We start from the raw sequence: 5,233 nt of genomic DNA, 5'->3' as shown, positions 1-5,233 counted from the left end.
TAGTGGATACAACATAATAGTGAGAGTCCAGTCCATAGTGGATCTAACATAATAGCGAGAGGCCAGTCCATAGTGGGGCCAGAAAGGTTTGCGGGTAATTAAATGTCGACACTTGATAGCACACACAAAGCTAATGTACTAATAAGCTTGTGAGCAGAGGACTGTGTCTCTTATGCAAGCATAATTAGGAGTGCAATTCATTTAGCGTGTCTGCCTTCACGGGTATATTAAAATAATATATATATTAAAAAAATAAAAGGAAATAATAATAATAGTAATAATTACTTCCTCACGCTATGTGCTAAAATCATGTATTGACTTGGCATTGTACAAAACTTAAGAATTTGTATTAATTTTATTAATGAGAAAAAAAGTTAGTAGGGATACATAATATTTATAATCATTCACATCGATAGGCTCCAGCGACCCCAAAAGGGACAAGCGGTAGGAAATGGATGGATGGATATTGCTAAAAACACAGAAGTGTTGCCGCTGTCTGAACAAGGCACAGAGCTCCGCCCCCAATGCGCGCTCCTGCGGTAGGGGAAACAAAAAATATTTCAGGGCTACAGAATTTCGCACAACACTAGAGATAGTCGCCTTTGTGGACATTGTGAATTTGCAGGGAGATCCACGGTAGTAAAACATGATTTAATTGACCAAAACAATGAAAATATGCATTATCAAAATAAAATATATGGTGGAATGTAAATGGATGGTGCTGATATGACATTAAAGTTCCTGGAATCTTTAGATCAGGGGTGTCCAAACTATTTTCAGTGAGGGCCGCACACACTTAAATCAAAGCATACGAAAGGCCATTTTGATATTTAAAAAAAAAACAAAACAAAAAAAAAAACATTCATTTTTTCTTAAACTTTAGGGCTCCCCTCAAGTTTGGTCCAAGGGACACGAAAGTGTCTCAGTTATAATAAAAAAATAAAAAAAGTCATGCATTATTATTATTTTTTACTAAACGCTTAAATCTCTAGATGAACTTCAGGACTATAAAGTGTTTTTTTGTTTATTTAAGTTTTATACCATTTTTACTCATTGCTACCATATTTCTTATTGTGCAGACATATGGGGAAATAACTACAAAAGTGCACTTTGCGCGTTACAAAAAAGATGAGTTAGAATAATACATACTGTTGGCTATAGAAAACATACAAGTCATGTATATATTGAATCAAAAATATAAAAATTCTATGATTTGGTGCATTTACAAATAGCTAAATTGTATTCACAAAGCAACATATAATCTTCTACCCATGAATGTGTAACAACTAATAACAAAAAAATTACTTACCTTAAAACATTTGTATGCATGTATGTATGTATGTAGGTATATAACACTGAAACATTCAGCATATCCGTATGTGGAATTAAATTAAAGAATTGATTGAGCAAAGAGGTCAAACTTTGTACTGATATGATCCAGTTTAAATGGCTGTTCGGAGTAAAAGTGTTTACAAATTACAAGGAAAGAGGATTTAAAAAAACACCTAGACGATATATTCAATATATTCTTCATCTTAGTATGTTAATCATGACTGATTTAATGATCCATTACAACAGGGGTGTCCAAACTTTTTCCACAGAGGGTCGCACACGAAAAAATTTAAGCATGCGGGGGCCATTTTTAATTTTCAAACCATAACAAAATATATGGATTTTTTTTTTTTTTTTTTTTTTTTTTTTTTTTATCCCTAGGGCTCCTGGGGAGCATAGAGGGTCTCAGTCACTAAAATGTTAAAAATAAGTCAAATTATTATTATTTTTTTTTATTTAATACTTACAGTAAATCTCTATATCAACTTGAGGTTGATATAAAGTAAAACAAATAATGTTTTATGCCTTTTCTGTAAAAGACAACTTTGTTTTTATAGTCAAACTGAAATATGAAGTATTTAGATAGATAGATAGTACTTTATTGATTCCTTCAGGAGAGTTCCTTTATTTAGCAATTAAAGCCCTCAAATATCAATAATGCAGGACACCATTGATTTTAATTATTTAATATTTTTGAGTAATCACAGTGAAAAGTTAAATAAAATCCTACTAAATATATTTTAGATCCGAAAGGTTCCCCACTCATAAAGTGATAAATTTTTATTAATTTTCTTCTACTTTTAACACTTAAATTTCAAGATCAACTTCCGATATATCTCTTAAGTTTGAACTATTATTTTGTTTGTTTTATGCTCTTTTGTCAAAACGTTGATGTTTTTATATGGCAACCACACAACATATGCAATATTTTTTCCACATAAACCATTTTCAAGTGATAATTTTTAAGTAATAATTCATTATTACATAGATTTTGTTGTCTTTTTTTTTTGAGCAATGGAAAAAAAAGAAAATAAAGACAAAAGGAACAAAAAAACTGCCTGCATGGCAGCTGTGTGTCAACTTTGCCACTTTTTATCATTAGATTTCACCTCATTCCACTTTTTTTAAATGTTTATTTATTTATTTTTGCAATACTATCAATTTTGCAATTTTTTCAGAATGGGTGGCGGTCCGGTAAACGATTAGTTGCGGGCCTCTAATGGCCCCCGGGCCGCACTTTGGACACCCCTGCATATAAATTGTGTTACACAAAGAAGACAGTAAGTGAACATATGTGTTGGTAAGTGCTCTGAAGTGGGAAAGGAGTAGGACCAAATAAACTTTTCTTCCTACTCCTTTTCGGACACTTGTAAAGAAAAATGATATGAAATTATGATGTATCATATTGTAAGTGTATTTGTTTTCAAAATAAAATAAACTCAGAAATATGACAAAAACACAAAATGTGCAATATCCCCTCCCAATTTGTTTTGAAGTGGAATATTTGTTGTGAAGTAATTGGAGTCATAAGTAGATAAATAATTTACAACAACATTAATTCATTACTATTTTTGAGCAATGATAGTTTACAAATATCCCACTGAAATTTTTTGGGGATCCAAAAGGGCCCCACTCGTAAAAGTGATGAAAATAAGTCATGCATCATTTTGTTGTATTTTCAAAGCTTAGTTTCTAGATCAACTTTTGATCTTTTTCTTTATTTTAAGTTTTTATAATTTGTTATGTCTTTATTGTCAAAGAAAACATTGGTATTTATATGGTAAACACACACACACAGACACACCCATGTTCGATGTGAAATAATTTGAGCTTTGAGTAACTCATTAATTCATAACAACATTGATTTTGATTCATTATTTTTTTGTGCAATGACAGCTCAAAACAACAGTCTGCATGGCAGCTTTGTGTTATTAAAATCAACATAGAAACTTTTTGTAGTTACTTTTCACCCGTATGCTCTTTTATTCCATTTTTTAAAATGTTTTTTTCAAAAGTATTTTTCGAATGTGCCGCATGCCGTTAAAAAAGGCCTTGGCCTTTGGGCCTCAGGGCAGCAAATGGCCCGCGGGCCACACTTTGGACACCACTGCATTAAAATACATTGCAACAACATGTTGTTGAAACTAGAAACTGCACTGCTAAGGACCGGAAGGCACTCCAGCGAGTGATTAAAACTGCTCAGTACATTTTAGGAGCAGCCTTCCCCTTACTACAGGACATGTACTCTACCAGGGCCACCAGGAGAGCACACAACATCATAAAGGACAGTACACACCCCCAGCCCAGTCTCTTCAGTCTCCTACCATCATGCAGACGATACAGGAGCCTGAAATCCAGGACAACGAGACTGACAAACAGTTTCTACCCACATCTGTGAATGCTAGCTCCCCCCTACCCCATTTTTACTTTGTCTTTTTGAACAAAAGACAGCTACCTTGACCACCCCCGAACTGTGAACCATCACTGTAGATACTTTTCACCTTTGATCACTAAAGACACTTTAACTGCTGCTGTGACCTAAGGTCACTTCCATATTTATACTGTTGCCTGTCAATCAGAATGTGCAATAATGTTATGTCACTAACTGTGCCTTGTATATACATTTTTATTTTTAGCTAAGTACTGTGTGACTTGTTGAAGGGTGGACTTGCAAAGTAAGATTTTCATTGTACAGCAAACTGTCTGTTTAACTGTGCATATGACAATAAACAATCTTAAATTGTGCATTACCTTACACAAAAATAGTTAATAACACAAATGTAGTACCATTTCAAAGACATGTTGGTTATTGTGAATGTGCGTACCTTTTCGTGATCCAACATAGTGAGTCCTTTCACCCCAGCCAGGATTAGGTTTTTGGCCACTTCAGCACCCAGACCTCCTAAACCAACCAAGAGAACCCGAGATCCTCGCAGTCTCTTCTGGGCATCCAAATATGAAAGGTTTATAATCATAACTCCAAAACCAAATATGAAATTTGTCTTAAAAAGCCTTTAATATTGAATTTATGTGAGTTTTAGCAGAATAAGGTATTTTGGAAAGAATCACAAATACAAATATTAAATTTTACTGGCCTCATATTGGTCACACTCAAAATGACAGTTTTTGAAACATAACTCCAAAAATACAAATACAAAATGTCTAATAATGCCTGAAGAAATGCATCTTCGAGAGTTTTCCAGAAAAAAAACATTTGGTAAGGTTTGCAAAAAAAAAATTTGATTTGTTAGTCAATTTGACAGTAATGTACTTAGAATCCTGAGATAATGCGAAAAAAGCAATAACAATGTATTCAAACATAATTCCTAATCCAAACGTGCAAAATGTCTAAAAATGCCTGTGATATTGAATACATGTGAGTTTTACTAGATACAGTTGTTTTTCAATGGTTTGCAAATACAAAAATGAGGTTTTACTCAATATGACTGTATACTGTAACACACAGTTATTTAAACATAACTCCTACACCACACATGAAAAATGGCTAATAATGCCTGAAATAATGCATCTTTGGGAGTTTTACTCGAAACATATGCTTTTTTAAATCTTGCAAATGCAAAAAGTAGTTTTTTACTCAATATGACTATAATAGTCTTAGAATCCTGAGATAATGCGAAAAAAGCAATAAAAATGTATTCAAACATAACTTCTAAACAACACATGCAAAAGTGCTAATAATGCCTAGAGATATGTTTTTTTGTTAGTTGTACTAGAAACATGATCTTTTGTAAGGTTTGCAAAGACACAAGTTAGTTTTTTTATTCAATATAACAGTGTAACTGTCATACTAAATATGAAAGGTTTATAATCATAACTCCAAAACCAAATATGACATTTGTCTTAAAAAGCCTTTAATATTGAATTCATGTAAGTTTTAGCA

At 32.8% G+C, this 5,233-nt stretch overlaps 1 long non-coding RNA gene across 1 annotated transcript; it reads right to left on the bottom strand.

The window, feature by feature from the left end:
• Positions 1–336: 336 nt before the first annotated feature.
• LOC133568926 (uncharacterized) lies at positions 337–4,286 on the bottom strand. The gene is made up of 2 exons (XR_009809693.1): positions 4,158–4,286; positions 337–534 (listed from the first exon to the last, which is right to left on the bottom strand). It is a non-coding gene; the product is annotated as an uncharacterized LOC133568926 (long non-coding RNA).
• Between the last annotated feature and the right edge of the window lie 947 nt (positions 4,287–5,233).

The sequence above is a fragment of the Nerophis ophidion genome, linkage group LG14 (genome assembly GCF_033978795.1).
Source record: "Nerophis ophidion isolate RoL-2023_Sa linkage group LG14, RoL_Noph_v1.0, whole genome shotgun sequence".
Lineage (NCBI taxonomy): Eukaryota > Metazoa > Chordata > Actinopteri > Syngnathiformes > Syngnathidae > Nerophis > Nerophis ophidion.
This window is presented reverse-complemented; position numbering and strand designations above follow the sequence as displayed.